At 42.7% G+C, this 23,902-nt stretch overlaps 1 protein-coding gene across 4 annotated transcripts in view; it reads left to right on the top strand.

Moving 5' to 3' along the window:
• The window catches only part of NCALD (neurocalcin delta), a 372,435-nt gene that overhangs the window by 174,187 nt on the left and 174,346 nt on the right, over window positions 1-23,902 (top strand). The window contains exon 1 of one of the 4 annotated variants that reach the window (XM_032415659.1): window positions 22,014-22,073. The exons of the other annotated variants lie outside the window; for them this stretch is intronic. The gene's annotated coding sequence lies outside the window, so the exon portion shown is untranslated. Of the gene's footprint in view, window positions 1-22,013; window positions 22,074-23,902 lie in introns of those variants that run through there. 4 annotated transcript variants of the gene reach the window in all.

Here is a 23,902-nt window from a genome sequence, read left to right as displayed (position 1 = left end):
TGATGATGATGATTCTCATTTCTTTGTTCTCTGTAGCACAAGTTTGAGGCTACCAGTCTATTTATGCTGCTGGGAGTGGCAGGCAGGTTTCACTTCAAGTGTTAACTGGATCGCTTTGTAGGGCCTTCCTGGAGCACTGTGGGTGAGGGGAGAATTCTGACCCCAATTTTCTCCTTTATTCCTCTTGTCTTCTCTTCTCCTCTTACATCCAAATCACTATTGATTGTTGTTGCAGAACAACTGAGCCATCCCTTTGATTGAAGGAGGGTGATGATTATTCCTTTTTCTTTGGTGAGAGAGAGAAGGAGCGCAAGGGGAGAGGTGGGAGGATTGAATTGAATAGGAAAGTAAAAGCAGAGGTCAGACAAGCCAGGAGAGTCAGGGGAAACGAGGGGGCCCTTAGGACTGGGAATATCTCTGGTTTCCACGTGGCATAACCACCTGGCCAGGTGAGAGGGGGTCACTCACCTAGGAATTTCCAAGGTAGAAAATGTTCTGATTTGAACAAAGCGCTATTGTATTCCATTGATTTTAATTAGGCATAATTTACTGAGCACCTGGGATGTCCAAGTCATCATCCTAATTGTTGCACATATGGATGAGTAAGAGACAGTCCTGGTCCTGATGTCCTTAGGTGCTGGGGCTCCTTCTGCCATAGGCCCCACCATGCCCTGTAATTCACTTCAAACAAAGCTTCCTCACATTACTGATGCGTAGTCAGTGTCTGCCATCCTGGCTAGACTGAGCCCTGTGAAGGGGATCACGGTCTGTGTCTCTTTCTCACCATGTGTCTACAGAGTCTATTGGGAGTTGCAGTGCAGCTCTGACACTAATTGGCACCTGGAGTTAGGTCAGATTTCACAGGGTAAGGGCTCGGGCTTCCACTAGACTATCCTCATTTCAGACACTAGGCACAAGCTCTGGGATTCCCAGGCCACCTGCACATTTGACCAACAAATTTGGGGCTTCCCCTACCTCTTCAGTTTCAGTAATTTGCTAGAATGATGTAGGACTCAGGAAAGTGCTATAGTTATGATCAGAGTTTTATTACAAAAGATACAAAGGAGGACAAGTCAAATGAAGGAATACATAGAGTAAGGTCTGGGTGGTCCCCCAAATAAGGTTTCTTTGTCCTCAGGATGCATCATCCTCCTGGCACATTGATGTATATTACCAGCCAGGAAACTCAACTGAGCTTTGGTGTTCCAAGTTTCTATTAGAGTTCCAATACATAGGCATGATTGATTGAATCAACCTCCCTCCCTCCCTGGAGGTTGGGCTGCTATCACCTGGGGAGCTGAGCCTGAGAACAAGGAAACCAGAGGATCACATGGTTGGTTTTTCCAGCATAGCCATCCTCCATCCTGAAACTATCTTGGGGGCTACCATTAGCCACCTTGTTAGCATAAACTCGGGTGTGGTCCAAGGAACCACCAAGAGCAACAAGGACATTCCTGTTACTTGGGAAATTCCAAGGGTTGAGAGGATCCCTTTTAGGAACCAGGGACAAAGGCCAATACTTTATTATACAGTAGGAGTGTTCCAAAAAGCATTGTTTGTCCAAAAAAATGGTGAGTCTATTAACACCTATAAAATGAGGCCTAGTAGGAACAGTGCCATGCCTGAGGTGCCCAGAGAGGGTGGCATCCGAATGAGCTGGGATGACCGAGGGTTTTGACAGGCAGGAAATGGAGAGGGGACAGGAGAGGGCAGGGTGAGGAGGGAGGATAGGAAGGCCCTGGGCTGGGAAGGCTCAGTGTGTGTGTTTCCAGGGAACGAGGGTTGGAAGCACAGACAGCTGCACCTCAAAATGTGTGTCTGCTATGGGCAGGCCCATATTTTATGTCCTCTTACAAACGTTCTGTGGATATTTTTTCAATATATATTTAGTGAGGGAGGCCATAAATCAGTTTCCTATTAATAACTCTTTATTCCTTCCTTTATGTTTTAATCCACACGTCAGCTGATCCTTTTCCCCCCTCTCTGGTCTTCTCCAAAACAAAATTCCACCTCTACAATCTGTAACAATGGGTGAGCAACAGAGGGTGGATGGAAAAGGCAGAATGGCTTGGAGTCTAGAGTTGGACGTGGCTCCATCACTCACTAGCTGTTTGACCTTGGACAAGCACTCAACCACTCTACACCTCAGTTTCTTCATCAGCAAAATGGGGATAACACCAGTATCTCCCTCCTAGGCTTGTGTGAACTCAACAAGCGTATATAGGTAAGTCACTTACAGCCCTGCCTGCCGCGTTATCTATGCCAGCTATCATTCTTAGCTACCACTTCCTAAAGCAGAAAGAGGAAAAGTCTGAATCATTTCATTTGAAAGGATCTGGCTCTTCTCTCAAGACTTGCTTCTCCACCTTACAGGGGCTGGGTTACCTCTCCCTTTTTCCCCCTTCCCACACTCGGCCTGCCCTTCCCTTCTCAGACTGTCCCTCCCTGGGCCTCTCAGTCCTTTACTCCAACTAGTAGACTCCCAGCCTCTGCTGAATCCTGTTTGTTGAATTCCAGCAGCTTTATACTGAGAATGCAGATTTTGCTTGCATTTGCTTAGACTAAGACCTTTCATTGTGTACCCTTTATGGACTGGACATCTGGCTAACCTGCTGTTAATGTGACTCTGAACATGAGCGAGCAGCAGAGAGTAGGACGAGATATAGGCAGCCAAGGGCCAGTGGAATCAGATTGTGCCTTGAGTGGCCAGGGCTTAAATCCACTGGCAGTAGGGAACCATTGAAGGTGTTTGACCAGAGGAACAGGTACAAGGGAAGCATTTAACAAATGGTTCTCCAGGTATGATTATTCCAAGACCCTCTGCATCCAAGCAGGAGTAAGTCACTTGCAGTGCTATAAGACAAAGGCGGCTGTGCTCTCAGAAATACACATAGACATTTCATAAACAACCTGAGTTAATCTCCCTCTAGCTCCTCGGAAACAGCACGCATTTATCGAGTGCCTTTCATGAGCAAGACTCTGGGCCAAGCCCTGTCCTCCACATAAGTGGTTTTTATTGCAGGACCTCCTGAGGTCTCTGATCCTTCATTTCAAAATAGCAAGATTTCCTTGGCTCTTGAGAAGGGCAAGTGATAACTGCGCCGACATCTTCGTCCTACAAATTATTTAGTGCGAGGTAGATTTTCGCCTTATACTCTGTGTCCCTCCAGATGGCAGACAAGACAGACAGCGAATTAAGCGTGGCTGAATTAAGGCGAGGTCCTGATAGCCATCAGCTGACCCTTTGTTTATGTCATGAAAACTTCGGTGGGGCTGTGGCAACCTCATGCTTCCTATGATGTTCTTTAAGTTGGGAAAAGAGCCAGCAGTCAGATACTCCCAGTCTAAGGATGCTATCACCACAGTAGTGGCTGTTGTTCATCTAGTGACAGATTAAGTGAATGACAGAGGGGCGCCCACCGTCCCATACCTACTTCAGTGTGAAAGAGACGCTGGGGTTCTTCCAAACACAAATGCATAATTGCCCTGACAGCTCCCCTCCATGTAAGTGAGGAATCTGGGTCCTGGGCCAGCTGCAGGGGGGCTCCTGAAAGAAAGCCAGGCCCATTAGAGAGAGCCAAGATGTGCAGCCACCCAAACGCCTCCAAACCTGGGAGGATGAAGGAGAGAAGGAAGACAGAAGGGAGCTTGGGAAAGAGAAGGTGTGATTCCTAGAAAGAAGAGGATGGCAGTTGCCTCCCGCCAGCCAGCTCCGGCAGACATGTGTCCTCAGATGGCAGGTAGCAAGTCCCCGTGGAGATATATTCTCTCGTCTTGACAAGGTGGAGATCTCTTGGCTCTCATAGCACCCTGGGGGAAAAAAGTAGCCCCAGGAAACCTCTCAGGGCCATCCACATGTAAATCTCTCTCATCATCATGACATGCATGTCAAATGCCTCCCCCTGTGTCCCCTTTTTTTCCTTTTTTTTTCCCTTTTTTTCCTTTTGCCTGTCCATCTTCTGGGGATGCTAAGAAGCACCAGGTGTGTTAGGTGTTAAGCTCTGCCTCCTTTGTGCTTTGGAGCTGATGAAGAGTCCCCATCGAGGGTAACAGGTGTGCTCTGCAGCTGTGATGGGCGGGGCACGGGGGTGCGGGGGGGTCAACACTGGGACCATTTCTCTTGGAAAGAGGGCTGAAGCGTGTCTGATGGGCATTGCTTGCGTGGCCCTGCCCCGTGCCTGCAGCCAGGGAAACCAGCAGGTAAAATGACATGTGGTTCTGCTCGCCCAGGAGGATGAGGTCACCGGGAAAGGGAGATGGTGGAATCAGAGTGAGACCCCAGGGCTGGGAGAAGAGAAGCAGTTTGTAAGCCTGATCGATTTTCAGCTGGTCTAGTGTGATGGGCATATGAAGCAGAAGAGACGAATACGTGAAGATGTGAGCTTTTTAGTAGTTTCATTTTGAGGATGCGGAGGGTCATGTAGCTTACGTTTGCATGCTTGCATGGACAACTCCCAGTGCCTGCAGCTGCCTCAGAGATGGAGGCCCATGAGGGGCATGGTCTGGGGCTTGCTCCTGGATCCACACAGCAGCCTTTTCCTATTTGCCTCCTGCCCGGCATCTTCTGGGGATGCTAAGAAGCACCTGGATCTAACACTGCCCTCTGAAGAACTTGTTCCTTTTTGCTGTAATGACCAAAAAAAAAAAAAAAAAAAAATCCTTGGTAGCCGAAATAGAACTAATGGTCTTTAAACAATACATAAACTAAATTTCTTTCTCTTCTCTCTTGTTTGGTCAAGCTTGGCTGTGGTGCCTTGACTTTGGGAGAAGCAGGGACTCAGCGTGGAGGGGATGGATCTCTTGGTTCCTATGGCAGATGCCTGAGGGCCAGTCTAAAGCTGAACAAACAGATCCCAGAAGTTCCCAGGCCTCACTATAGCTTGAGAATTAGGACACATATCCATTGTGGAAACCTAACATTGGAAAAGACCAAGAGAACTGAAGTCAGGGGGGTTAAATGACTTAAGATGGTTTATTTATTTGTTCAAGAAACATTTGCTGAGGACCAGGCACCAGGAGAAATGTTTAAAATATGATATGAATAATGTGCTTTAGGAGTCGCCGGTTCCAACATGCTGTAGTCATGCCCAGTGGCAGGCACGGGAGACTTTTCAAACCTAGATGCTTCCAAATCAAGCTGGGAAACACCATCAAAGCCCCAGTGGAGGGAGGTAGGAGTTTGGGGTTTGCACTCAGTCTTGTGCCCTGAATCCAGCTGCCATATGTCCACAGAGCACGGCCTTGCCTCTAAATCCTTGCATCTCTGCCCACTCCTTATGTGCTTTGGCCTAAACTTGCTGAGGATGCTCTAGTCCTCTTTGTCAACATTCTGCCTGGAAACCTCCTGGCAGACTTAAAAGCTTTGAGTTCATTAGGTATATTTTCTATCTTCCAAGTTACCATAGGTTACAATTATACCAAATGTTTTGCATTACAAAACATGGGGCACCATTTTTTCATCTTTTATAGTATTTTCCTCATCATTTCTTAGCCTCTCAAAATGTGTATATTGCCATACGTAAATATATTAGTATATTTATCCATATGACCGCCGGTGACCTGTTCCAAAGCCAAGTCCTTTACTTTTGTTAGGGCAGTGCTCCACTTGTACAGACCTACTGCATCTCAGTCAACTATGCTGTGCAGCACATAGCCACAAAATATCGATGGCATATCACAGCGACAAGCACTTGCTTCTAGATCATGTGACTGCAGGTCAGCGGGGCTTGGTTCGGCGTGGATCCGGGCTGTAGGCTTAGATCAGATCTGTCATGTGTGTCTTTCATTCTTCTTGGACCAGCAGTTCCCGGGGGCACAGTCTTCCCACGGCCATGTCAGAGCTGCAACAGGGACATGTGGAAGTCCACAATGTCTTTCAAGGCCTAGGCTCAGAACTTGTTGCGTTGGCCAAACATAACATCAGTGAGGCAGAGATGTATATTCTGTTTCTAGTGTTGCACCTGCAAAATCACACACCAAAGGGAGGGAGGAGGAATTGAGAAGATAGTGAAATCTATAATATGCATTTATCCTGCTGCATAAGGAGGATGTCTGGGGATCCAACGGTCTCTTAAGGAGACTTCCAGTTAATCCTCTTGCTTTTAGTCCCAACATCATCTCCTTCTTCCAGAAATACCTGGTGCTTGCCAATTCCTGGGCCATTTGGGGATTATGTAAATCTGGTTGCTTCTTGTCTTTCCCACTACTGCCTTAGGATTCATATTTTCAGGTTTGTTGAGTCAGTTATCACTTGCCCATCTGCTTTCCAGCTTCCAAAATTTCATTGCTTTTGTTTCTTTTCATATTTTCTTTGTCCTTGTGGGTTTATGCCTATAATAAAATCCTTTCACTGTCATTTTTGTGGGGCTTGGGGGAGAGAGTAAAGCTAAATGCATGTTTTCAATCCATCATCATTCCCACCTGGCTCTTTCCTGACACCTTAATGATCAGCCTCCTTTCCCTCTTCAGCTACTCTGGCTTTAATTACGCGCTGCTCAGAGGCCCTTGTTGCCCGGGGACCCAGTGGAGGAACTCTGAGGAAGTGCCTGACAGGGTGGTGACTCACTTCGCAGTCTGGCTGGTTGTTGGAACGTGATGTGAGCTGCAGAATAACCCTTTCTGACTCAGTGTTGTGTCCATAAACACACATGCATTTGAAGAAGTCATCTACCTCTTCAGAGTTCTGAATATACAACATCACTATTTTTGATCTGAACCTGAGACATAGGACTCATTCAGTTGAACACACACACGTGCACACATGTGTAATAACAAGCTGGATTTTCTTATACTAAGTGCCATGCCCTCTTTTAAGCACTTTATAAATATTAAGTCATGTAATCCTCAGAACGACTCTATGAAGTGGGTTCTTATAGATGGTATTGTCACCATTTTAAAATGAGAGAAACTGAGGCCCAAAGAAGTTAAGTAAGTTGTTAAAGGTCGTGTCATTTATGAGTGGAACCAGGACCTACCTACAGGCAGCCTGGCTCAGAAGTCTGCCTGGTAGCTGCCATATGAACTCAGGTGTGGAATGGCCTCCGTGCATACCTCTCATTCTCTCTGGACAGTCCTTTCTGGGCTCTTTTTCCTTTGATAAGCCACTAAATGGTCTTCAGTGTTCTCCCTCAGGCTCTATTCTTATTCCACTACCCTCTCCCTGAACAATTGCTGTAGCCATGGCTTTAATTACCATCATATCTAAAGAGTTCCATCCTTAGGTCCAGCCAGATCGCTCTCTTGGTGCCCAGAGGGGTTTATTCAACTGCTTACTAAGTGTCTTCATTCGGATACCTTGAAATCACCTCTAAGTTCATAGCTAAAATTTCATTCATAATTTTTCCTTCTCATCCAGTAAACTTGCTCTTTCTCAGTCTGGCATCACCATTCACCTAGGTGGGCAGGTGAGAGGCATGGGTCATCCTTGAGAGGCATGGGTCACCTCTTCATTCACCTTCTGTGTCCATCCAGTCCACCCTAAGTCCTGCCAACTCACTCATCCAAGTTCAGCTCAAGTTCAACCATGTCTGAGGCTTTGTAAGTTGAGTAAGTATTCTAGTCCAGGCCAGCATTGTCTCCTACGTGGATTGATGCCACGTCTTCCCTAAACAATGCCTCCCCTCCATTCTTGGAACCCTCTAGTCCTTATCTCACATTGAGTCAGTATGATCTTTCCAAAACATAAACTTAATCATGTATTTTCTTGCTTAGAACTCTTCAAGGGACTCCTGGTAACCTTAAGATAAAGGCCAACACCTTTAACTGGGCTTCCAAGTGTGGTCATGACCCAGCCAAACGCAACAGCTTCAGCCTCATCCCCCATCTCTTTTTCTTACATCCCTTCCTATAGCCATAGGGACCTTCAGTCAGCATCCCTATGCACCTCTCTCTCACCCCAGTACCTTTGCACATGAAGCTGTTTCTTTTGCCTAGAACAGTCCCAATCCCTCACCCACTACACCTTTCTGTTCAGCTACAAATCCTTTAGGTAATTAACTTAAAATGACAATTTTCTTGGGAAAGCTTTCCTTGACTTTTCTAGTCTTTATTAAGTGTCTTATAAGTATCCTATGTAACACTTACTATAATTTTTTTGCAATTGCTTGCTAATTATCTGTCTTTCTGGCCACACTAGAAATCCCTTAAAGGCAAGGGCCATGTAGGTTGAGCTCATTACTATATCCCCTGAGACTAGCATAATGTCTTGCACATAATAGGAACTCAGTAATTATTAATTGAATATTACATGAGTATTGTATAAAAACATCAGAGGTTGTAAATTGCCCATTCCCAAAATGAGACACCCCCAAAATTCAATGTTCTTTTGTTCCTAATGGAGTATCACATAAGAAGACAAACTGAAGACATATCTTTACTAGTAGTTATCCAAGACATTGGGGAACAAAAGAAAGTAAGAGGAGGACTTTCCTCCTCTTTTTTTCCTCAGAAGTGTTGACCTCCCCAGGGTGCCAGGATGGCTCAGTTGGTTAAGCCCTGACTCTTGGTTTTGGCTCAGGTCATGATCTCAGGGTCCTGGGATTGAGCCCTACATTAGGCTCCCCACTCAGCAGGGAATCTGCTTGAGATTCTCTCCCTCACCCTCTGCCCCCCCCACTTGTGCACTCTCTTTCTCTCAAATAAATAAATAAATCTTAGAAAAAAAGTTTTGACACCCCATTAACTCAGATCACTCGTACCCCAAGAGAAGCAATGCAGTTTTGAGGACACGATAGTGGATAAAGTGGAACAGCTTCTGAGAGGTGCTATTCTAAATGCTTTGTGCCCTCAGAAAAAGGGGAATGATGAGAACTTTTCCCCAAATTGAACAAAGGAGGTGACTGGCACCGCTTTTGGCCTCATTTCATACTTCCTCAAATACTAAAATTCTTACCTCTCCAGAGGCACGTTCTGTGGTGACAGGAAATTTTGGAAGCAGAGATTGAGGGCAGTGTCTGGACTGACCTGGCCACCATAATACTTGTCCTCCACATAATATACTTATCAAAACCCAGCCTCATCTGTTCTTTGTAGCAAAAGGAGGTGTTGGAGGTGACATGGCTTTGCCCTATGAGCCCAGGCATTTTTACCTAAACATGCTTATGTCACAGTCTTCTCCATATTCACTTTTTAGGAGTCTCTTCATCCATAAGATGGGTAGTTTGGCCAATAGCAGCTCCAGTCATTAGAGTCAATCTTCTAAATCAGACTCCCTATTTTTCTCTTAGCTTCCAATTTTCCTTTGAGTCACTTGTCAAGGTTTGTAATTATAAGCTTATTTACATGATTATTTGTTTACTGTCTGCTCCATGACTACGTCAAACCCTGCCTTCCCTACTTCCCCAACCACTGTAAAATCCATGAGGGCAGAGACTGTGCGTATTTTGTTTGCCACTTGATCCCCAGAGCCTTGCATGATGCCTGGCACGTAGTAGAGGCTCAGTAAATGCTTGTATAAAAAAAAAAATCACTGGTTGAACAAACGTCACAATGAGGAAAGGCTTGTAGGTGATGCCCTGACTCCCCCATAGATTACTGAGGCTCTCCAGAGTCTACACAGTTCACCTCCAGTGAAAGGATTTATTCAACAGAGGAGCAGGGAAGAGTAAAGAGCCTCTTCGCAGACTTCGTTCCACTCATTCTTGTCTTATTGCTCTCTATTTTGTGTTCTTCCGCAAATCAGCCCCAATGGGAAGAAAAGGCTCCCAGGCTGGGATTTGAAAGGTACTTTAATGAAGAGATTGTTTATAATATGTGGGCAGGAGCAGAGGAGCCCAAGTCCCTGAAGCAGCCAGGGACAACAAAAGGAAGAATCCCTCTTGAGCCTGAAGCCAGAGCTGGCAAGCACTGGAGGTACAGAAAGGGCCATTGACAGGGACTTAACTTGTACAAGGACAGGTCACTGCCGGAAGCATGATGCAAGGCAGAGCAGGGAGGGAAAAGGGAAGAAATGCCCCCCAACTCTTTCTCCTCCTGCCCTTTGATCTCCTGCTATGTCTCCAATTGGCACAGCTCCGCAGGAAGCCAGAGAGCAAGGGATCTCGGGCGGTGCCATCTGTAGAGATCAGCCTCCTGGGGCATAGAAGGGTAGGGGATGGATCTGGATGGGAGCAGCAGGAAAGCCAGCCATGTGCCATTATTGTCTGTAAAGAGAGTCTTTCTTTAAATGGGAAGACGCTGCTTGTGGCCAGCTTCATTCTGCTCCCTGCTGCTTCTTGACATTTGTTTACTCATGGGTCTTTCTGCTTTTTTGTCACTCTGTGCTCTACTATTTTTTATATGTTTTGCATTTAAACTCTTCCAGAAAAAAGTCTGATGGGTCACTCTCTAGTACTCATAGGGCAGCCTATAAAACCTGCTTTTGGGTCACACACTTGTCTCTGGTTCAATTAGCTACAAGGCAGGCTTGTCCTATGATGAAAAATCTCTCCAAAAAGGTTGTGGGTAGTAGACTTGTCAGAGGAAATGGTCTGACTGGAAGCCACCTTGCATGTCCAATACATTGTCACCCCCACTTCCACCCCAAGGTGACCATCCTCCCTTATGAAGGATAATAATATCAATGTTCAGTTGCTGAGAGGGACAGGCTAATGCTCACTATGAGAGTCTACTAACACAGGACAAGTTGCCTCTGTCAATTGGATTCACCAGATGTGCCTAGCATTGATGTCTCTTCTTGTGTGATGCATCTTCAGCTTCCTCCTCTGATAGCTGTCATGTCCCAGATGTTACATCCAGAGTCTGGTTCATGAGCTGATGTTGTTCTGCTTCTAATCAGAATACCCATATTCATTTGTCTTCATAAAAAGTAAATGACTCTGTCAGTGAGGTTCCTGATAAAAGGAACAGGGCATGATGCATTTTATTCATAATCAGCTCTGCAAAACCTCCTGCAAATAGGAAATGATTGTTTTCTGGCATTTTGGATTATGTTGAAAGTTGAATTTGCAAAAAATGACAGCAGCTGTTGCTTGGTAAAGTTTCAGGATAGCCACCTTGACTGGTAGCAGGGATGCTCTACTTTCCCAGTGCCCATTTCTCTCTGGTGTGGCATCTCTTCTGAGTCACCCCCTTCAAGAACAGATCAGTGGGGCAACCCCAGAGTAGTCACTGAGCCATTCCAGACCACTTCTCAATGTCAGAACTCTCCACGATGGGTGGTTTTCCACACATACTCTTCTCTCCTGAGAACAACTTTTCCCTTTCTCTCCATCTTATGAAATTCTCATCCTTCAGTCTCAGCTCAGATGGCTCTCTTCATGAGATAGCTCTTGGGAGGGCAGGCTCTGCAGTCAGACTACTTACACTTTCTATCCAGAACAGCCATTCATCAGTTGGACCTTAATTTCTTTATCTGTAACTATGGGATGGTAATTGGGTGAGGCCGCGTATATTAGTGGTTAAGCATGTCGGCAGCAGAGCCAGACTGGTTTCAAATGGTGGCTTCACCACTTCCTATTTATATGACCTTGAGAAAGTTAATGAACCCTTCAGTGCCTCAGCTTCTCCATCTGGAAAATGGAGGTCATAAGATCTGTACAGACATGCTGTGAGGATTAAATGAATTTATTGAAGAAAAAGCCTTTAGAGCAATGCCTCACGCATGTTTAATGAATGCTGTACTTTATTATTTTCTATCTCATTGAATTGTAAGGATTAAGTTGGGTAAAACATATAAAGCATTGGAATCATTCCTGACCCAAAGTCAGCTCTCAGTAAATGTTGGTGGTAGTTGTTATGTTGCATTTTTCTTACTATTCTCCAACATGCCAGAGAGAGGTTGTCCATCTCTTGTGTTCCTATAGTATATAAATCATACCTCTAATAGCATTTTTCACACTATCCTTGTTTGGATTTTGTCTTTCATGTTGTACTATGTGGTCTTTATAGGCAAGCATAAGTAATAAATATTTGAAATTGCTTAATATGAAAAATTGCTATACCTTGGTAAGGTTTTTGTTGCTAAGCTTGTCAGGATTGACACTGGTAGCTTGTCAGCGAAATTCTTTTTTTTTTTTTAATTTTTTTATTGTTATGTTAATCCCCATACATTACATCATTAGTTTTAGATATAGTGTTCCATGATTCATTGTTTGTGCATAACACCCAGTGCTCCATGCAGAACGTGCCCTCCTCAATACCCATCACCAGGCTAACCCATCCTCCCAACCCCCTCCCCTCTAGAAACCTCAGTTTGTTTTTCAGAGTCCGTTGTCTCTCATGGTTCTTCTCCCCCTCCGATTTCCCCCCCTTCATTCTTCCCCTCCTGCTACATTCTTCTTCTTCTTTTTTTCTTTCTTAACATATATTGCATTATTTGTTTCAGAGGTACAGATCTGAGATTCAACAGTCTTGCACAATTCACAGCGCTTACCAGAACACATACCCTCCCCAGTGTCCATCACCCAGTCACCCCATCCCTTCCACCCCACCCCCCACTCCAGCAACCCTCAGTTTGTTTCCTGAGATTAAGAATTCCTCATATCAGTGAGGTCATATGATACATGTCTTTCTCTGTTTGACTTATTTCGCTCAGCATAATACCCTCCAGTTCCATCCACGTCGTTGCAAATGGCAAGATCTTATTCCTTTTGATGGCTGCATAATATTCCATTGTATATATATACCACATCTTCTTTATCCATTCATCTGTTGATGGACATCTTGGCTCTTTCCACAGTTTGGCTATTGTGGACATTGCTGCTGTAAACATCGGGGTGCACGTAGCCTTTCGGGTCCCTACTTTTGTATCTTTGGGGTAAATACCCAGTAGTTGTCAGCGAAATTCTTTGATTAGCAAGAGGCCAGCAGCAAATGGGTTGACTTTGGTTTGGGTGCATCTGCCTCTCCTCATCAGCTCATATGGTTTACCAAGTACACAGTCTGAACACAAATTCTAGTGCTGAGAGTGGGTCTTTCCCTATTCTTCAGGTACGGGATATGCAGTGTTTGAAATGAATGGTGTTAAGTGAGACTTGGGGGCCTCTCCTTTTCGCTCCCCTTTATGTAAAGCATTTGCTTGCTTTCAAAGGTAGTTGTCATACCCTTGACTCAAACTGGAATTCTACCACCACAAAGTGGGTGCTGTGAAGACAGCCATATGCAAAAGATGACTCATTCAGGTGATGGCTAACTGCATTCCCTCCCCAAGCTTATGACTTGAGATGTCTGGGGATAAAAGAAAAAGAAAATAATAACGATTTATCACTTCCTGTTTTGGGCCTTCCTGACATAAAAAGAAATATATCTTGAAATGGTTTGACCTGTGCTTGTGATATATTAATGACTGTAAAAGAGCTGACATCAAACAATGATTTACTTCAGAAATTACGGTAGTTAGGCTGAAATGATGCTCTCAGTCAACACTCCGTGTCAAGCTATCATCCCTACTCGCTGGTAAACGTCTTTGCCGGTACATGCACATGACAAGGGCACCACGAAATGCCCATTGTGAGCTCTTGTTTGTTGTATCAGTTGGAAGGATGCATAGATGCTATTTTTGCAATCTGGTTCATAAGTTTATGTTATATATCAGAATAATCATAAACATTAGTTCATGTAGATAGTAAATGAATGGATGTTATATTTCTGATAAAAGAGAAGCATAGACTACTTTTGAGGCTTAAAATGTATTATAGCCTACAGTACAGAGGGGAATTTATCCAGTAGAATTTCTCCATTCTATTTGTTATTTCAGACTGGATTAAGATCTTAAATGTGTTGGCTTTGTTTGTTGGTAAAAAGTTGGTACTTCTCTTCTTAAAAACACATTTGTAAACAGCCTTAATTTCATCATAAAGTATGTATAGCTTTGGTGGTAGGTTCTATTCAGAAGCCTCTGGGTGCATCCAAATGCATTCTCTGTGGCGGTGGCAGATTTAGCTATTCTGTGTGATGTTTCTTTAACTTCCAGACAATTTGGCTTGTGTGTTTTCCATTCAGCAGCCGACCAATTAGCTTCTGTACAGTTTATCCAGTATGTTGTGATGCTTTATAATATATTTTGTCCCAACCTTCAGTTTGTCTCATTCTGGGTTTGGATCGTCTGTTGGCCTGTCAGCTGTGGTCATTGTACTGTGTTTGTTCTCTGAGTTTCCCCAAACCAGCTGTGCATACTGCTATCTGTCTGGGCTCTGGGGGACCAAAAGGCTGTCATACTGAAGGTTAAACAGATGCTGGGGCCCCATCTAGATTCTACAATTTGGTGCTAATTTTTGGTATATTTGTGTATGGTTTGTATTTTTAATTTCCTATATATTATGATATTTTGAAACCTTAAAAACCTTTCTGGCTGGGGATACACTGCCCCTCCCTGGGCTAGCCAATTCTTAGAGATAGCAAAGGACTCAGGGGCAGCATGCATTTGAAAAGAAAACTAACCAATCCAGAGCCATACCTCCTCCATCTGGCTCATGCACACCAAGCTGACATTTCCCCATGCTCTCACTCACGCCAGGGCCCAGTACCAGGAAATGAGAGGCCACCACTTTAGCCCCAAACCCGCTGGAGTTATTCAAACTAGCCAATCCTAAACTATTTCCTCTGCCCTGCCTTGCCTTTCCTTCCTCTTACTGGAAGCCCCAGTAAAGACTGTGGCCTAGACTTTCCCCTCCTCTTGTTTTCTGCCTCCTGACCGCCCTGAGGCTTCCCCCTGCCATGGCCCTGTATGGCATGATGTGCCTACTGTCTCTAGGACCTGTGAGTATAAAAAACTTTTGTCTTCCTGAACCTCTCCTGTGTCTCCCCTTATGGCCACACTGACTGACCATCACACAAAACTGCACAAAACAATTTGCTTTTTCACCAGTCGTGTCCACATTTGAGGGAGACATGTTGGAGTCAGTTAAAATAGTCCATGCTTTTGCTTCCATATACACTTCCTATGACTGATGATGGATCACTGATTGTTATATATATATCTTCACACAAGGGTGCCACTGAATGTCCTCAGTTCATTTCAGTGCTTATCTTGTCTTAGTATCAGGAGGTTCTCCTTAATATCTAACCCAATCCCTTCCTGTTGCTACCCAAGGCAACTGATTTTCCTGTGTCTCTGCCTTAATAAATCATTTTCTAGAAGTATTTGAGATTGATTTCAACATGCCAACTCCAGAACATTCATCTAGGTACTCTTCCTCTCAAAATTGCAAATGCAACAAAATCTGCTAGGCTCAAGATGTCAGTAAGTGTTCAAAGAGCACAACTTCAACCTTGAAAAGAATATTAAATGATAAAAAATGGCACTAAGTGCATGCTGACTACCACTCTCCTAGAAGCTCCACTTTTGCACTGAGTTGGCTCCCAGAGAATTGGGTCTTTTTTTTTTTTTTTTTTAACAATATGATGAGGAAAGCACTCATGGGCTTTATAGTAAGACTGCCCTAGGATCCCATTGGCCACTGTCACTTACTACCTGTCTGATCTTAAGGCCACTGTTTCACGTCTCTGAATCTGTTTCAGCATCAGTAAAATGGGGATAATGGTAGCCGCCTCATGGTATTGTCATGAGGATCAAATGACATTATCAAATGGAAAATACTTCCCAATGGTAGCCATTCCACAGTGTTGGTTTCTCTCTGCCAGGTTTGTTAATGCAATGCGCCCGTAATGCTATATAGTGATAAGTACACTCAATTTAATTTTTACCAAACCACATTCATTAAATCAGAATTGTAGCTGTTTAGACCAGGTTGAGCAGAAGTTTATTAATTTTTTTTTTTTACTAAGAAGAGGGATTTTCTCAGCAAATTTTTCTGTCAACTGGAATGGCGCTAAGGAGAAAAGTTAAGCTACTTACAGCTTTTAAAAATTCCTACTTGCAGTAAAGAGAAAGAATTAATTAAAAACAAGCATTATCTAAGTCATTGAAAGGGTTGGGGAGACAACCTATTCAGTAATCCTTGCCACTGATTCGAGCGCAATTAGTTTCTGTGTGACTTACAAAGGCGTGCCTCATTAAAACTAGCCTGTATTTCAGACATCTCATCAATTAAGATGTGTTTCCCTTTCAATTAATTTGAATCCATGAGTTTCTGTGACACTGCAAAAATAGAACATTGAGTTCAGGTAAAGAGCTATCCATCCCTCACCAAAACTGCGGGAAAGACCTTTATTCACTTATGGTAATTTACATTACATTTACATTACATTACACTTATGCTAATTATTGCTGCACTCCTATTTCTTAACCCTTCATTAATTCATAGAACATTTATTGACAGCCAGTCAATGACCTGGCACTCAATTACAGAAGAATTTTTCTCCTGGCATCGGGGAAAGAGAGAAAGCTTGTCTTCTTTAATAGTGAAAATGTGCTTTTTTCCTCTATGTGCAAATCTTGATCAGATCCAAACACTGATAGATACCAGGTTTAACAAGATGTTTCATAATGACATCCATGCACATTTTACTCCATCCTTTGAATGAATAAGAACAAGGCAAGAGTTAATTATTTGACATCCAGAAGTGAATACAGGGATGACCTAGCCCTTAGGCAAGGCCAGATAGACATTGGTGATCACCAGGTAGTTACCAGGGATCTGTGGGGTCATGTGCCTCTTTTCTGTGTAGGTTAAAAGTCTGACCTCAACTTCAGGCTTAAGGATACGCTATAGGTCGTTGTCACTATTAAGACATTTTCAGGATGCAGTTTCTTACTGCATGTTTCTATTGCTACGTGCAAATTTTTACCATTATTTCTTTGCTTGTTCAGTGTTATTAAGAAATAATTAGAAATGACAAGACTGAGTTGGATCATGTTGTTTGCCTGCCCATCCTGATGTTAAAATTTTGATCTTTCTTAACAATATTCTCTAAATATGTGTAACTTGGAAGCTCCCAAAACCTTTTGTCAAGGTCATCAGTGACCTCTTGATGATCACTTCTCAGTACTCATACTACTGGACTTTGCAACAGCATTTGACATGACTAACCATTCCTTTTTTCTTCTTCTTTATTTTCCTCTATCATTTTAATTATTTGAATTCTGTTGTAAACTTTAAACTCTTTATTTTTATACTAGATCCATCAAAATCTTATCCTGCCGCTTGGTTTCATGAAAGAACATTTTAATGTCATTCTTGAGCAAAATCTTTTATTTTTGTGTTTATTGCTATTAAGTAAATATAATCCTGTCCTCCTGCGTCAGTGCTCAGAGAATGTTTGCCGAATTTGGGATGACCACGGAAACTGGGTTTTGAAATAGTCCTTTATCTCCTACTTTATCATTATAACGTAGTTGTCTGAAATTCTTCACCTATTTCTATTTTTTTTTACCTTGTAGTTTTTATAAAATTTTGTGCAACTATTATTGATTTTGTTTCTTTGATGTGGAATCCACTCCTTTGGCCTAAGCACCTTTAACTCTTCCCCCCACACTCCCATTTCTCTTATTCACATGCTTCCAGATCTTCATTCTTCTTGGGATCTTTAGTTTGAGACTTCTTTTACAAGTTTTTTTATATATAGTCACTTTACTTCTAAAATGTTTTTCTTCTTTCCAGCCAGCTTGCCCCTCTGTTCTTGTTGTGATACTTGCACTTACTTTAGCTTTGTCTTAAGTTTGAGGAGAAAGATCCAAGTTGATTCTTATCTTCTCATTGTGTATTTAAATCTTAGCTCTTCATTTTAGTGGCAGCTTGTAAAGCCTATTTTTGTCTCCAAAGTTTAAAAACCTGACAAGTAGGCATGGTTCTCGTTCCCTTGTCAACCAAGATACTTGAAAGTACGGTCTCAACATGGTGCTTCTGTTTCTTTACTGAGCCCTTTGCAATCCGGTTTATACTCTCCTTGTCTAATGCACCTGCTCTGAGAAAACTCACTTCTGGTTTTCTCTTGACCCTTTTAGTACTCATCTCACTCAACTCCCTCCTTCCTGAAGCTTTCTACCCTCTTGGATTCCATGACACCATTTCCTCTTGACTTCCCTCCTGATCCTTTTGGTCTTTTTTGGACTTATTTGTGGGCTTCTTTTCCTTTGCCTTCTCTTTAACCCTTACTCCTCTCCAGGGTTCTATCCTTCTCCTCTGCTCTTGTCACTATGCATAATCTTCCTGGGGGAACTCATCCACTCATATTGATTTAACTACCCCCCGACCAGGACTTGGTGCTATTTCCTCTACCATGAATGCTCCCCTGCTTTCTCTCCCTCCTACTCATCCTTCAAATGAGTTTTTACTCCTCCAGGAAAGTTTTCTTCAGTCCATCCTTTGGACTAACTGTCCCCTCTCCTGTGCCCCCAGAGTATACTTGTTGACACCATTATCACACCACACATTACATTGTGATGAAATTATCTGTAATCTCCTTAGGGTCAGGAACTATGACTATTTTTGTATCCCTGTGCCCAATATGGAATTCAAGAGCTTTCTTTGAGGCTTGCTTCTCTCTGAATGAGATATAATCCTTTTCATGACCTAGCTGAGACTGTATTTCAGCTCAAGGTTAATTTTTAAAAATTATATTCTAGATCACTTTTCTCTTAACTTTCTATGGTATCTCTGATAGGCCTATGATTTGTAAACTAAATCCCCTTGATCCACTTCCTAGTTCAGTCAAGGTCAGTATCATGTATTTACATGGTCTAGCTATGGTTTGACTTTAACCATCACCTATATGCTGATGACTCCATACTCCTTTTCAGTAGCCCTTACTGCTGTCCTAAATTGTTTCTGCACATCCTACCCCTTGCATGCAAGCATTTCCTATCCTCATGGTACAGAGTTTCTGGTGCCTTGAGTTCTCTAACACCCAGGGCAATTGTTCAGGGTTGATGAAGAGAGAACTATTCCTGAAGCCCTCATTTGGATGTAGTGTGTAGTTTTGGAGGGGAGCAAAGGTGGGTGCTGGTGAGGTCAGCATAGAAAAGAAGTGTCAGGGTGAGAAGGTGGTTGTATCAGTTTCATATGGCTGCTGTAACAAAATGCCACAAACTTAGACTAAAACAACACAAAGTTATTCTCTTACAGTTCTGAGGGCAGAAGCCTGAAATTAGTTTCAGTGGACTAAAGTCAAAAGGTCACCATGGCTGGTTTCTTCTGGAGGCTCTGAGGGGAGAATCCATTTCCTTTCCATTTTCAGCTTTTAGAGCTTCCAGCATTCCTTGGCTTCTGGCTGCATCATTCCAATCTCTGCTTCCACTGTCTTCTGCCTTAATTCTGACACTCCTGCCTCCTTATGACTACATTGGGCCCATCTGGATAATCCAGGATAATCTCCCCATCTCAAGGTCCTTAATTTAATCATATTGGCACTGTCCCATTTGCCCCCACACACTGGTACCAATGAAAGGATGGTTTGGAGGCCGCCATTTTGATCTCTGTCTTGGGGAGATAGTGTAGAGCCAAGACTTCATGAAGCTCCCATGGGATGAATGATGCTAATTCATCCTACTGCACAGTTTCCATTGTGTTCCATGAGGGAGACAGCACATTTTGATGAATCTGGATCTGAAGACCTGACCTCTCCTGTCTTACTAAACAAGAAGCATGGACCATTTTCTGCTTCCTATTTGGCATGATGAGGGAGGAAGAGGACTCTCTGATCATGGGGATAAAGCAGACTTGGAGAGGGGAAAGCACAGGCCAGATGCACTGTGAGCTCAGAAGCTCAGAACCCTACCATTTAGCCCACATGGCCAAACGTTCTTGTAAGATTTTAAGGAGAAGGAACTTTTGACTATAATTGGTTAAGAGCACTGTCTCCCCACTGTGACTGCATTACCCTCATGTGTGAAAACAGCGGCATAGCCAGAGGCATCTTTGGGATCAGTTTAGAGGAAGCTGAATTGGGGATACATTTTGTTTAAGTTTAATTAGATGTATTTATGTGATTTACAGTCACTTCCATGTATACATGTATCTGGTGGTTAATTAATAAAAATATGCAATTATGCTAAGGTCTTTTTCAGACTTTGGAACTACCTGTCCCAAGCACCTGTTTCAGCAGTTCTCACTAGGAAACTCTCCTTAATTCTTTACGTGGCATAGGAAAAAAAAATCATAACACAATTCAGAATGTCAGAATCCTGAATTATAAGCACGGAAGCTAGTGCCACTACCCTTAACTCTACCCATTCCCTAAGGACACCCATCTCCACCTAATCCCTAACCCTAACTCACCTAACCTGACCATGACACACACTCAAAATTGCGCTTCCCAGGAGGACAGTGGGGAGCTGTTAAGACTGTGGTCTTTAGAGTCAAGTGCTGGCTCAGCCACTTGGTATAGAGTGGGGAGTTTGGCTCGGTTTTAAAATGGGAATAGGTACTCATGGAGATGGTTGTAAAGATTAAAGTGGATAACTCCTATAAAGAGCTTCGCTCAGTACCTGCACATGGTTAGTGCTCAATAAAAATTCTTACTCTGAGCCTTTCCAAACACATTCATCTTTTAATCAGCTCCTGTGGTCACAGAGCACTTTGAATGTAATCATCAGAAATAAACTGAGACTATCAGAGCCAGGAAAAAAAAAGTTTATTGGAAGGATATTAATAGCTTAAAGAGCTGAGGGAAGAGCTGACTGAACAGGTTTTGAGGAAGACAGGAACCCAGGCAAAACACGGGGTCCCAGAAGCCAGAACACGGAAACCATCCTTCTGAGATGCTGCTTCCCCTCATAGCTGCCTTTGCTCCTCATTCTTTTTTTTTTTTTAATTTTTATTTTTTTAAAGATTTTATTTATTTGATAGAGAGAGACACAGCGAGAGAGGGAACGCAAGCAGGGGGAGTGGGAGAGGGAGAAGCAGGCTTCCCACTGAGCAGGGAGCCCGATGCGGGGCTTGATCCCAGGACGCTGGGATCATGACCTGAGCCGAAGGCAGACGCTTAACGACTGAGCCACCCAGGTGCCCCTGCTCCTCGTTCTTGTCCAGGTGTAAATGCCCAGGAGGGAGAACCAGCTGGCCTAGCTTGGTTTGCTTCTTCCCCCTTGGTCAGAGGAGTAGATGTTTGGGATCGGCTACCCTATTAAAGCCACGGGGGGCTGGGGGACAGTTCCACGAGGTCAGGACACTGGGCAGACAAAACTACCTGTACTCCATGGACCTACTGCTAGGTGTCCCCGAGGACCTGCCCAGCAAACTTCTCTTGACTGACTTTCAACTTCCTCTTTGTCAAAATGTAATTACCTTTTGTAATAACCCAACATCATTGCCTCCCATCTTTCCAGATAATCATACTTTCTTTAGAATGACTTCTATAATGATTATTTACTCATACATTCATTTATAAATGTTTATTGAGCACCTCCTAGTTGTTAAGTCCTGTTCTGGGGGCTGGTTTACTTCAGTGAACCAAAGAAATCCCTTGCCTTCAAGGACTTACTTTCTCATGGAAGGAGACAGAAAACCAAAATAAACAAATAAATGTATGATGACATTAAGTGATGATGGTGCTAATGACCAAGTGCTAATGAGGAAAACCATCAGAAGGGAAAGGGAAGGAAAAAGGTGTGTGTGCAGGTATTGCTCAGACGAGCTATTCAAGTTTATGTGAGTCTGTCATTCAACTGTTCACATTTTGATTATTTTATTTGTTTACTTGTCTGTCATAAGTGACTAGCCGGCTTCTCCCCTCTAGGAGTGAGCATCTTAAAGCTGAAGTCATATCATTCATTCCTAGCCCCTAGGCCTTGCCTCATGGTGGATGCTCTGTAAATGTTTGTTGAAGGAATGGATAAACACATAGGATGGCTATTGGATGATTGTATTTTTCTGCTTGTGACCCAGCCTGCCATTCTCCCACACAGGGCATTGCAGATGGCCTGAGGAGAGGGGGTAATTCCATCTGGGCTCTGCCCTTGTAGGTTTTCTATAAATGTTGCTGACTGACCAATTGGCTAGAAAATACATTTGTATAACCTCCATTTATCCAATCTCTCTTCCCTGGAATGAATTTGGTTTCTTCTTGTTATTAATGCTTTTTATTTTGTCGTAACATGCTTTCTGAATTTAAGACCAGACCTTTCTTTTCTTTAAGAAAGAAATGAAAAAAGTATCCATTCCTCACAACTTGAGTCACAGAATCATGGCATCAGAATGAATCTTAGCAACTGAAAGCAGCTTAGGACAGCACCTCACGTAAGTGAATTTGTGCTGTGAGGAACAAGGAACAAGGGCAATAGCAATGATCCTTTAACAGAAACTAGAATCCTATTAAGTCTATTCCCTCCATACCTGATTTCCATATTTACTGAAGTGGAGAGAGCTAGATTAATCCTCATTTAAGTCCTCAGTCTTAAAGTAGAAAACAAGAGAATAGAATGTTTTAAAATATTTCTATTAAGCATTTTATAAATATCTCAGTATTGATTGCATGATGTTTAAAGGGGGCCTCCAGCCTAGCAGAATTCATGGCTTTTCACTTTAGACCATGAATGGACTGCCATGGACACAACTCTCTGGTTGTGATGGAAGCTGTGTTTATAAATGATCAACTGTGCTGTGAATATATTTAGCTTATGCTAAATGCCCCTGAGAGGATGAATATAATCTGTTTCTAGTTTAATGGTGTTTTGGAGCATGGCACATTTTTTTTTTCCAGATGAATAAAATATTAAGCCTTTTCCACTTCCTGATGAAAGTTAGGGTTGGATTTTGATATTCAAATTACTAGACTTATTAAATCATATTAAAATGAAAATGTAAAGAGCTATTTGATTCTATTTACAAGTTCTTGTCACAATATACTGCTCAGTGAAAATGCTATGTTTCGGCATCTAAAAAACTGGATATCAACACTGAGACCAGAAACCCTTTTATTCATCATTAGCATGAGCGGATGTTACGGCTGACAGATAAGATAGTTAGAAATACTGGTGTTGGTAGCTAAACGGTATCCTCACACAGCACTTAAAACATTTCAAAGCAGTGTTCTCAGACTTTCATATCATAAACCTTGAAATTTGTATCTGCAACCCAAAATACATAAAGTAACTATTTTAAGCACTGACACCATTAAAAAAGGATTCACTTCAGGCTTCTGAAAAAGCAAATTTGGCCACAGCTGTATTTATTTGCTCATAAACCATAAACTTCCTGATGGAGCTCTTAAAGGAAAAGTAAGGGCCAACTTGAAATGGATGTCAGAAAGGGGTTTTAGATATACATGTACTTTTAATACATGTACTTTTCTGTATAAAGAGGCCTCGTAATGGTAAGCGACTGCTCTAAAGTTAGCCCACTTCCCCCTTATCTCTTTGTTTCCCTGAAGTGATCATTTAAATTAGCAAGATATGTGTGTAATCTACAAAATTTCCCTTACGTATATGTTTCAACGAAAGCTGCTATTATATAAAAATAGATTGTATAGCCTGTTCATTATTTACACCTCCATTCCTATCTACATTCACACCCCTCCCTCCACCATCATCTTAGCAATCTCTGAAAAGAAAAAATAGGCAAGACAGGCTATATTTCAATGTACTCCTGTCAGCAGATAAATGAAAGTTGTCTGGGGGCATAGAGAACAGCAGAGCGTTTAATACCTTTCATGTGATGCTCTCTTCTCCTGCTCTCAGCCCATCTGACTGAGATGCCACCAACCAGCTTGGTCTTTAGTGGCCTGTCCACTCTGATACTAATGGAAGCTGTTGGGGTCCTATGTCAGGTCGGCTCTAGTAACTGCTTTTTTACCTACCTTGCCATTTTAATCAAGTATCCTTTGTTGTTGTTGTTTCAGTAAAATCTGAAAGTCTGAATGGAGTTAACTATATTTTAAAGTGTAAAACACTGTGAATTCACATTGACTAGATTCCACATCCTAACAATGAAAAACTGTAAAATACCACTTTTCAAGTTGTGATCTGTTTGTATGTCAACAAAGTAACTATGAGATAAAGAAAAATATATAAAAGCCATTTCATAGATTTTTTTTTTTCAGTTAAAAAAATCATGCTTGGAAAGATTAC

Source organism: Phoca vitulina, unplaced genomic scaffold (genome assembly GCF_004348235.1).
Source record: "Phoca vitulina isolate PV1807 unplaced genomic scaffold, GSC_HSeal_1.0 scaffold18, whole genome shotgun sequence".
NCBI lineage: Eukaryota > Metazoa > Chordata > Mammalia > Carnivora > Phocidae > Phoca > Phoca vitulina.
This window is presented reverse-complemented; position numbering and strand designations above follow the sequence as displayed.